The 10,369-nt window shown below is 37.9% G+C and overlaps 1 protein-coding gene and 1 pseudogene across 1 annotated transcript in view; both read right to left on the reverse strand.

Moving 5' to 3' along the window:
- The window catches only part of SHC4 (SHC adaptor protein 4), a 70,093-nt gene that overhangs the window by 13,311 nt on the left and 46,413 nt on the right, over positions 1–10,369 (reverse strand). The window lies entirely within an intron of this gene.
- LOC114042265 lies at positions 6,736–6,830 on the reverse strand (annotated as a pseudogene).

Genomic DNA, 10,369 nt, shown 5'->3' on the forward strand with positions numbered 1-10,369 from the left:
GCCCTGGAAACAATAAATAAATAAATAAATATGACCACTGCATATGGAAAAGGCATGACAAGCAACTGCTGAATAACTTCACTCACCATCATTGTGACTCCTCAAATCAAAACTCCCTTCTCTGGCCACCCAGCGGCCTATGTATATCATCTCCCCTTATTAGAACTTAGGTGCCTTGAGGACAGGCATTGTCTCACTTTGGTATTTATAGACACAGTGCCTGGCATATAGTATGTGCTTAATAAAGGCTTTTAACAAATTCATTCAGAATACTGAAAACTTGCTCTTTTAAATATCAAAGAAACATAATATGCAGTATTATATAGTGAGAACAACATTGGACAAAAGTCCAAATTCTAATCCTGGCTTTTTGCTTTCTAGCTTTATGACCTTGAGCAAGATATTTAACCTCTCTGAGACTCAGTTTTCTCACTTGTAAAGTAGGGGTAATAATATTTATAATAATTAACTCATAGGACAACTGTGAGGACCAGCACTGCTCTATATGCCTCAATGTTTCATGAAATCCTTACACTTGTTATCTAATTGAACTTTTTACAAGTTCAAGATTTCTGTTTAGGAAAAAAAATTCATTTCCTAGGTTTTAATAAGATTTGGAGCTGGAAGGGTCCATAGAGATCGTCTACCTAATTTCATATGTGAGGAAAAACTCAGGTCCAGAGAGAAGAGACTGGCCCATTGCCTTCCAGCTAATAAGTATTGGAGGCTAGATTTGAAAATTGGTCTTCAGAGTCAGAACTGAAAGGGACCCCAAGTCTATCTAGTCAAAATTCCTTATTTTACACATGAGACTCAGTTGCCAGAAGAATTAAGCAATTTGACAAGGTCACACAGGTAGTTAAAAAAAAAAAAAAGCTCATGAATTTAGTCTCAAGGACTCTCAGAGGCAATCTAATGGAACCCTTTTGTTTTGCATGTGAGGGATTGAGGCCCAGAGCAGTTGTCACTTGACCACAGTTCCATAGGTGAATCATAAATGACAGAGCTAGGATTTAAACCCCAGTCCCTGACTCCAAGGCCAGGACTCTCTGTTGGGCCAAGCTGCCTCCCCTCCTTCCTGATTCCAAGTCTAACAGTCTTTCCACAAAACTGCACTGCCCTAGGAGAGCAATAAAAGTGGAGCCTGAGTAAAAGCTTTCCTCAGGCAGCCAGTTTCTCTATTGAATATAGAAATGATTAAATGCAATTATAATTATAATTACCATTTGGATTAATATAGTATTCCTTTGAAGAAATGGAGATTCTGTGATCTGAAATGAATTGGTATTTTGAATTCAACCTAGGACTTTGAACTGCAACAAAAATTTTCAGGCCATATAAATTATTTGTTCAATGATTGTATTTTAAAAGAAATCCTGATATTCCTCTCCCATCACTTTTTTTTTTCCTTTCTGAAATCTCTAATCTTTTGTTCTGTTTTTGAGTGTACTTATTTGTTATCAGGGAGGGTTTTGTGAGTAATGGGAGGTAGAGAGTAAGTCTCTGGTGAAAGTCAGTGATATAAAGAAATAAATGAGCATCAATAAAATATTTAAAAGAAAAAAAAACATCAAATCCTGTCTTCTCTGCAGTCTTCCTTGACTAAGTAGAAGCAGGACATCATTTCCCATCTGACTCAAGCAAAATCAATCAAAGCATACTGAGCCTCTCTTATGAGCAGGAAACTTTGCTAGGCTATTGGCAATGCCATCACAGCCTCCAACTCCCACACCCACTCCAGGAAACTCCAAACTAAAAGAGAACGCTTGCTGTGTTCGTCTTGTTTGACTTCTTTAGGATGTCAGCTTGAGAAAGAGAAGACCAATATCTCACGCATATTTTCACAACTCTTAGCATGCTATGAATTGCTTAGCCATATATTTAAGGCCTGCTACCATTTGGTTCCACCCATATTTTACATTATTCCCTGCCATGCAAACTATATTCAGCCAAACTGGATTACTCATAATTCTCTGATCTCTTCCTGCCCCCTTCCTGTCTTCATGAATTGATGAAGGTCATCCCAAATTCTTGGACCACACACTTCCTCTTCATCTCTATGTGTTGAAGTCCCATTCCTTTAAGGATTAGCTCAGCTGCCACCTTGTTCATGAAGCCTACCCTGGTTATCCTCCCCAAACCCAACAGGAAAGTTGATTCAATTTTTCCTGAAAAATCACTCAGATTTTCCTACCGCATTTTGTCTAGAGTTAAACCTTTCTTTTGCAGTCTACTCTGTGCCATGTTTATTTGTGTCTATGTCATGTCCCCTTATTTAGATGGTAAACTATCAGAGTGCAGGGACTATTGGGTTTTTTTTTCAATTTTCTATCTCTAGTACCTTGCCAAAATTCTTATACATAATACGTGTCAAATAAATGTTGAGTCAAGTTGAATTACTAACCAATAGTAGTGAAGATTACAATATTTCAAAGTATTATATTTGGAATAAACAATGTTAAGCACTATGGCCATGGGTAATTCATATGTCTAAATGCAGAATTCTTGTGTAACCCAGGTCTCAAGTCTGAAATATTTGCATGAAACTCCCTTCATTGGTGGAATGATAACTCAATGGCATGTGCCAGTGCGAGGGGCATAATTGGTGTGAAAGCTTGGGAGGACACATGTAGTTCTAGATGCTTCAGGAAAGGACCCAGAGAGAAAGACAACAGACTTTAGAAGGCAGACATGTAGGGAAAAGTCAGCTTCCTAACATGTCTCTGATTTCCAGCTTTCCTCCCTAGAGACTAAGGAATTTCCTTTCTGGTGAGACTGAGACCTCTCTGTCTTGGTTAAGCCTAGATATCTCACTCCCACTGGAGGAGATCATGCATTCTATCTATTATCTGGTATATTCTAATCTGTTTAATTTCTCTGACTTCTGTTCTCTATCTGTATAAATGGATTTGCTCACCATTCATTATTTATGATGGTCTTCTGTGTAGCTAACATTTGGTGAGAAGGGGTCAAGCTTTCAAACATGAGATTTGGGTACCCCTTCCTCTTTAACGGATAGCAAACAATGAAGCGGCTTGAATCTAAGAGAATAACTCCTCTAGACTAGCAATATCTTGGGGTGGGGAGAAGGGCAGATATAATTCTAATTTGGTGCCCATGTGCTCAGGAAAGAAGAGTGGTCAGCCTTGTGGCCCTTTCTTCTGCACTCTTCCAGGCAGAAGGTAGAATCCCTCTTGGAAGGGAAGGAGGTGGACAAGATTTCAGAAATATCTATTAATGCCTCCCCATAAGCCATATTTAGACAACCTATGTAGATATATACAAAACCTTCAAGAGGAATACATGTACCTTACCTAGAGAATTACAATAAAATGCACAGGATTATGAAGGAAACCAATTATAATGGGGAAAAAGATATAATTTTCTAAAATTCTACTTTTGGAGATAAATTCTCCTGTTCCTTTTAAAATACAATTATTTAAGGAATGGGTAATATGAAATTTATTCACCATTAAATGTTGGTTATTTTATCTCACTTTCTCCCTTATAAAAACTTAAAATAGCATTGCAATTTTGTATAGGACTGGCCCTCTTTGGTCTATTTTCTTTTGGGGGTCCTATGACTTCATAACTAAAGCTATCTATAAACATGAGCAAGTTTCTTAGTTTCTCGGCACCCTAGGCAACTAAGACTAGAAGCTGCAAAGAAGGTATCAACTTGCATTGGTAGAGTTTCCTTATACCACTGAAATAAATCTTTAGTCCATTTCCTAGCTCTAGCCTGTGATTTCATTAATTTAAGTGAACTCCCAGTGTGGAAACTTCTTTTCCCTCATTCAACTATAGTTTTTAGTCTTAGAGAGTTGCCTAAGGGCATTTTGAGGGTTGAATGATTTGCCCAGGATCACACAAGCATGTTTCAGAAGTGGGTCTTGAAACTGGTTTTGCCAACTTAATGGTAAACTATTATTCACTATTTCAGGTCATCTCTCTGATCTAACCTACAAACCTATTAATCCAGTTGAATCTTTCCATTAAGGCAAATATGGATTTTTTTTTCCTCCCTGATAGTGTCCTAGGATGTTAAGACTCATTGAGATGGGTTCACAGAACCCACCATATACATAAGCTACCTGTAAACATTCTGTTCTCCCATATTCACAATTGTTACCATCCATAGTCAGTCTCTTTCAAGTTCTGCTCTTTGTTATAAGACTACTTTCTTTTTTCAGTCAGCAGAGTTGCCTTTAATGGTAAAAAAAAAGGGGGGGGGAATCCCACCCTGTGCCCACATTTAAAATCCAAGCTGAAGTGTGTGGTTGGCTAAAACTTAACCACATATGCCAGCCATTGTGCATTCCAGAAGTTTTTTTTTTTTTTTGGCCAAATATCCCTCTGAGAAACTTATCCAACCTGCCTAAGAGAAGATTTGTGGTAGAAAATAGATCTACACATAGGCTGCTCGTACTCTAAGTACCAAAATTTTAAAGTGTAAACCCTAAGGGTATGTGGAAATTTGATGTCTTTTTGATTAAAAAAATCAACATTTCCATTTTAACTTGAAGTTTGGGGAAACATTATGCTATTTCTCCATCTAAGATTTTTTTTTCCATAAGTGAATTCAGCAGTAAGGATCTTTTTTAAAAAATATGTCTGGCAATAAATATGATTACCTCCTGCAACCAAGACTGCCCATTGCGGTGTGTATAGTGTCCCAAATTCAGGTTTTTAAGTCAATATTTGAATAAACAAATGTCTTATGAGGAAACAGGCCAAGACCTATTAAAAATATTTATATAGTTGTCTCTGAAATACTTGCATGAGAATCTCTAAAGGGAAAAACTCTGAGAGCAGTAGATTCAAAGCCTGAGTAACTCCATTGATCAAGCATTGCAAATCCCACTTCAAATTTAAGTCTGGTTACTACAGGTAGCCCCTGAAATAGGACCACCTGATTTATGAATTAATTTTTTTTTCAAATATACCAACATGCAGTCACCACACTAAGTGAGGGTGGGATTGCCTTCCTGCCATCATGGAGCACAGGAAGGTGGGGAGCTAGTGAGAATCTCTATACTATGTCCTGGAACCTTACATCTGGGAAGATCATAGATTTAGAGCAAAAAGGGACCTTAAAGATCATATCTAGTGTTTATTTTACAGATGGTGGACCTGAGTAATTTGCTCAAGATCACATAGGTAGCTCTTTTGAGCTGGGATTTGAACTCAGGTCCAATGAATCCAAGTTCATTGCTCTTTTCACTCTAGTAAAGGGGAGTGAGGAGAGGAGAGAAAATGAAAATTGTAGTGTTACAAAATGGAAAGAATATTGGATTTTTGAGTCAGATGACTGGTTTAAATCTCAGATCTGCTAATTAACTCCTATGTAATACTTAACCTTTCAGGGCCTCAAAGAATTTTTCTTCAAAATAGGGGTTAGACTAGATGACCTCAAAGGCCCCTTCAATTTCTAAATCTATGACTCTCTGTTCCCCAAGTCTTATAGCTGAAATACTGTACAATTATAGCAATATCTATTTTTCTATTAGTGTATTTTCCATTGCAAATGTATGTCACCTAAGGCACTGGTTAATAGATGCTTTTGTAGGTTGATTTGGGAACTTACCCATCCATGCATTAACACATCAGTCAATCAGTCCACACACATTAACTCCTTACTAGGTGCTAGGCTAAAAGCAAAAATGGTCCCTGCTCTCGAGGACCTCATAGTCTTTAAAAAAAAAAAAAGATTTTTATTAATATCTTCTGTTTCTGCATCACCTATATTTCCCCTCTATGCCCAGAGAATCATCCTATATAAAAACAAGAAAAAATTTAAAGGAAGGAAAAGAATCAGTAAAACCAGTAAGCAAATAGAAAAAAAATCTGATGTTATATGGAAAGTTCTGCATCTGTGGACCCTGGCTTCTGCAAAAGAACAGAGAGAGGCAGTTTCTCATATTTCTTCTTCTGGGCCAACCTTGTTCTTTATAATTTCACCACATTCACTTTCAGTTGTTTTATGATTGTTGTTCTTTCTCCTTGCATTGCTGTAGTCATTTTGCACATTGTTTTCCTGGCTCAGCTTCCTTCACTTTGCATGAGTTTGGACAAGTCTTTCCATACTTCTCTATATCCATCATGCTCATTGTTTCTTATAGCATAGTAATAATCTATTACTTTTATGTACTATAGTTTAACCATTTCTCAGTTCACAGGCATCTACTTTGTTTCTAGTTATTTCCTACTGCTAAAAGTGCTGCTCCAAAGATATTGTGGTTGTAAATGGAGCCTTTCTTTTTGTTAATGATATCCTTATGATGAGTTCCTACCAATGGAATCTCTGGGTCAAAATGCACAAACATTTTAGTCACCTTATTTGAATGATTACAAATTGCTTTTCAGGATAGTTGGACCAAATCACAACACAACCAATAATGCATTAATATATACTTGTCTTTCCATAATACCTTCAATATCAACTATTCCTATCTTTTGTCATCTTTGCAATTTATTGGATATGAGGTAAAGCCTTATGTATCTTAGATATCAACCCTTATACTAGATATTTGATATCAAGAGCTTTCCCAGGTAACTACTTCCCTTATTATCATAGATACATTAATTTTGTTTTTGCAAAAGCTTTTCAATTTTGTAAGATCAAAATTATATGATTTATCTTTTGTAATTGTCTCTATTCCTTATTTGCTTATGAATACCTCTTCTACCCAAAGCTATGAAAGTTGTATATGTGAATTGCTTTTCTTCCAAATTAAAAATGTGGAATTCATCATAAATGTATATGTTAACCTTGCCCAGGGGCCCTTGTTTTGTTTCAGTTTTAGCATATGTGCTTCCAAAGAGAGCACAGGAACTCACATTCTAATGGGAAAAATAACATGTGAACAACTAGGTATATACATTACATATAAAAATTGGTAGAAGGTAATCTCAGAGGGGAAGGCACTAGTAGCTTTGGCTTCCTGTAGGAAGTTAGTCTCAAAAGAATCCAGGGATGCTTAAAAAAAAGGAGAGGTAAAGAGGAAAGCTTAGAGGGAGAGAATTCCAGGGATGGGAAATAGCTAGTATTAAGGCATGGAGATAGTAGATATAGTATCTTGTCTGAGGAAAAGCAAGTGGGCCAGCATTACTGTTTAACCAAGTGAATAGAGGAGGGGAGTAAAGTGTTAAGACTAGGAAGTTAGGAAGGGGCCAGGTTATGAAGAGCCAAACAGAGGACTTTATTTTTTTTTTTATCATGGAGGTAATAGGGAACAATTAGAGTTTATTGAGTGAAGAGGGGAGAGATATGGTCAGACATAGCTTTAGAAAAATCACTTTAGCAGCTGAAAGGAGTATGGCCTGGAATGTGGAGAGATTTAAAGTAAGGAGATCAGCAAGTTATTTTCAATAGTTCAAGTGAGAGATGATAAGGAGATGAACTAGGATGGTAGCTGTGTAAGTAGAAAGAAGGAGATTTATCTGATAGACACTTTTGGAAAAAGAAATTACAAGATTTAATAACTGATTGGATAAGCAAGAGTGGGGTGATAAGGATGACCCTGAGGCCATGTGTCTAGAAATATATTGGTGCCCCAAATAGTATAGGGAAATTGGGAAGAGGGATAGTTTTTTGGGGGAGGGGAGAGAATAATGAGTTCTGTTTTAGACCTGTTAAGCTTTGAGATATGTACAAGATATTATATTTGAAATGTCCAATAGGCAGTTGGTGATACAGAACTAGAACTCAGGAGAGAGACTAGGGCTGGATAGGGCTGAGAATCATTTGCATAAAGATTATAATTTAACCCCCATATGGTTGATGGATAGAGCTCCAGTCCTGGAGTCGGGAAGACCTAAGTTAAAATCTGGCCTCAGGCACTTAGCAGCTGTGGTACCCCAGGCAAGTCACTTAACCCTGTTTGACTCCATTCCTTATCTGTAAAATAAGCTGGAGAAGGAAATGGCGACCCACTCCAGTATCTTTGCCAAGAAAACCCCGAATGGAGTCACAGAGAGTCAGACATGACTGAAACAACTCAACAAAATCAACAAAAATTATTAATGAGATTTCTAATTGAGGGACTATATAGAAAAAAAGAGAAGAGGGTTTAGGACAAAGCCTTAGGGCATGCCCACGGTTAGTGAGTAAAACAGGGATGAAGATCTAGCAAAGGAGACTGAGGAATGGTCAGCCAAGCAGGAGGAGAACCAAGAGAGCAGTCACAAAAACCCAGAGCAAAAAGAGTATGTAGAGAGAACAGTCATGAAAACCCAGAGAGGAGGGAAGATGAACAATCGCACTAAATACTATGGAGAAAAGAAAGGAGACTACAACTCTATTTCTAAAGGGCTTCTAATAAGAAACTCATTTATTAGACAATATTCAGTTGAGGGGGCAGCTAGGTGACTCAGTGGATAGAGCTCTGGGCTTGAAATTAGGAAGACTCATCTTTATGAGTTCAAAACCAGCCTCAGACACTCACTAGCTGTGTAACCTTGGGCAAGCCACTTAGCCCTGTTTGCCTTAGTTTCCTCATCTGTAAGATGAGCTGGAGAAGGAAATGGCAAACCACTCCAGCATCTTCACCAAGAAAATCCTAAACGGAGTCACAAAAAGTCAGAGATGACTGAAATGACTCAACAACAATGAAAATCCACTTAAGGAGAAATTATTAAGATTACTTAGGATTTGGGAGCTACTTAGGCTTGGGCTAGGTGCTCATAGGATGAGACGGAAATAGGATATATGATTGCTACTTTAAGAAGCAACTGGGGGAAATGAGTAACATTTAGAATAATAAGAAGTATAGGACAACATATAGGAAAGTGTATGAAAATATGATTTTAATTTTATTCCTTTGTCCTGGGAAAGACTAGTAGGGGTGAGGTTAGTTAGAGAAAGCTTTTTGAAAGAGAATATTCTTGAGATGGGATCTTGAAGGAAGTAAAGAAATTGAACTGGAGGAGAAAAAGGAGAATAGTGTTCCAGCTGGGGTGAAGGTGCCATCCAAACAAGCAAGACATTGCCACAGTAAGGAAGCATAGTGACTGGCACACAGGTGGAGCGTAATGAATATGGTGAAGTTGATTTTAACAGCTGAGCAGCTGATCTGAGATAATCCTGTGGCTGACACTAGCCCCTTGCCCTCTATGAGGTTGCCTTAGTACCCAAGCAAAAAGCCCAAAGGAATAGAATAATAGCTAATACTAATAGCTAGCATTGTGAGATTTGCAAAGTGCTTTATATTATTTCATTTGATCCTCACGACCATGCTGGGAGGTAGGTGACATTATTACCCCTATTTTTCAATATATATTCTTTTATTATCCCTATTTTACAGATGAGGAAACTGAGACTGAAAAAAAAAGTTCAGCAACTTGCCCAAATTCACACAATAAATGTCTGAAGTGGGATTTTAACTCTAATCTTCCTGACTGCAAGGCTAATATTATATATACTAGTGGCTTGAAGAGAACCTCTGGATTTGGTGTCTGTTTAATTGACCCATTCTATAACTCTTGCTGAAATGTTTGTCAGAGAAGTTGGGACGGAGAAGAAGAAGAAGAAGAACAAGAACAAGAACAAGAAGAAGAACAAGAAGAAGAACAAGAACAAGAAGAAGAACAAGAACAAGAACAAGAACAAGAACAAGAAGAAAGAGAGAGAAAGAGAGAGAGAAAGAGAGAGAGAGACTATTACAATTAAGATCTCCTTATGAAGGAATTATATGGTTGGATGGGTGGGGTGTGGGCGGGAGTTCTTTGGTTTCTAGAAGGCTTTCTCTGTTCTCTGTGCTCCAGTGTTGTGTATTTCCCTGTGAGAGCTGTGTGTCAGGACATGCTGTGAGCTGTCCAACGTCTTAGGCATAGACACTACCCAAGGGTTTGGGAAATAAGTAAATCGCTGTTACAAGATCAGCAGTAAGCTGTCCTTAGCCACACAGCTTCCCTCTTCTCTCAGGTGTCCCAGTGTCAGGATTACAGAAGCCTTATTAAGTCACATGACCCTGACATCAGAAAGTCTTGAATTTTACTTAAAAGTTGTACCAAGGAATTTTTGATGGAATGGTAGGATTTAAGTCAGCCTTAAGGGGCAGCTAGGTGGTGCAGTGGATAGAGCACCAGCCCTGAAGTCAGGAGGACCTGAGTTCAAATCTGGCCTCAGGCCAAATACTTGACATTTACAAGCTGTGTGACCCTGGGCAAGTCACTTAACCCCAATTGCCTAAAAAAAATAAAGTCAACCTTAAAAATTTAGGAATATCCCAACTTTATCCCAATTATACCAAAATTGACTTTCATAGATTATTGATCTACAGCTGGATAAGACCTCAGGGGCTTGAATAATTCATTGTAATTTCTCTCTCTCTCTCTCTCTCTCTCTCTCTCTCTCTCTCTCTCTCTC

Source organism: Vombatus ursinus, unplaced genomic scaffold (genome assembly GCF_900497805.2).
Source record: "Vombatus ursinus unplaced genomic scaffold, bare-nosed wombat genome assembly UNPS02014335.1, whole genome shotgun sequence".
Classification (NCBI taxonomy): Eukaryota; Metazoa; Chordata; class Mammalia; order Diprotodontia; family Vombatidae; genus Vombatus; species Vombatus ursinus.